Source organism: Penaeus monodon, chromosome 21 (genome assembly GCF_015228065.2).
Source record: "Penaeus monodon isolate SGIC_2016 chromosome 21, NSTDA_Pmon_1, whole genome shotgun sequence".
Classification (NCBI taxonomy): Eukaryota; Metazoa; Arthropoda; class Malacostraca; order Decapoda; family Penaeidae; genus Penaeus; species Penaeus monodon.
In genome coordinates this window covers 12,368,621-12,369,136 of record NC_051406.1, presented here as the reverse complement: position 1 = coordinate 12,369,136, position 516 = coordinate 12,368,621, and the positions used below count along the sequence as shown (strand labels likewise).

Genomic DNA, 516 nt, shown 5'->3' with positions numbered 1-516 from the left:
TATCCCTTTTTACTTTCTTTTCTTAATTTTAGCCGGCTGTGTTTTTATGGGTCGTGAATAAGGGGTAATGCATGGTTAGACCAAAGAACGACTTTTAATATAATAACAGGGAGACCACTTCTTTAATGGAGCTGAAATGAATAATATGAATATAATGGTTTTCTTTTGTCTTTCTATAGAAACGAATCTTTTTAAACACATAATCTAAATGATCAGAGGAAGGGTAATAATGGAAAAACATTAACAGTTTTCTACACGAAATAATGGGCTATTTTAAATACACTGAAAGTAACAAATCTTGATAACTTTAAAGGGACATTAGATAAAAGGCTTAAGCTTGGGGTATACTGAACATAAGAGCTTTTGAATCATATAACTATAAGAAGCTCTGAATGCAATCTTTAACCATAATCAGATAAAGCAAGGACTGTTTGAAACTTACCACACCCGCTCGGTCTTGCTCTGCATGAATGGGCATGGCGTGTACAGTCACAGCAGATAACAGTGGTCCGTGCC

General features: G+C 34.9%; 1 protein-coding gene across 1 annotated transcript in view; it reads left to right on the top strand.

The window, feature by feature from the left end:
• LOC119586568 (ETS homologous factor-like) overlaps positions 1 to 516 on the top strand; it is an 8,464-nt gene that overhangs the window by 6,062 nt on the left and 1,886 nt on the right. The gene's annotated exons all lie outside the window — the stretch shown is intronic.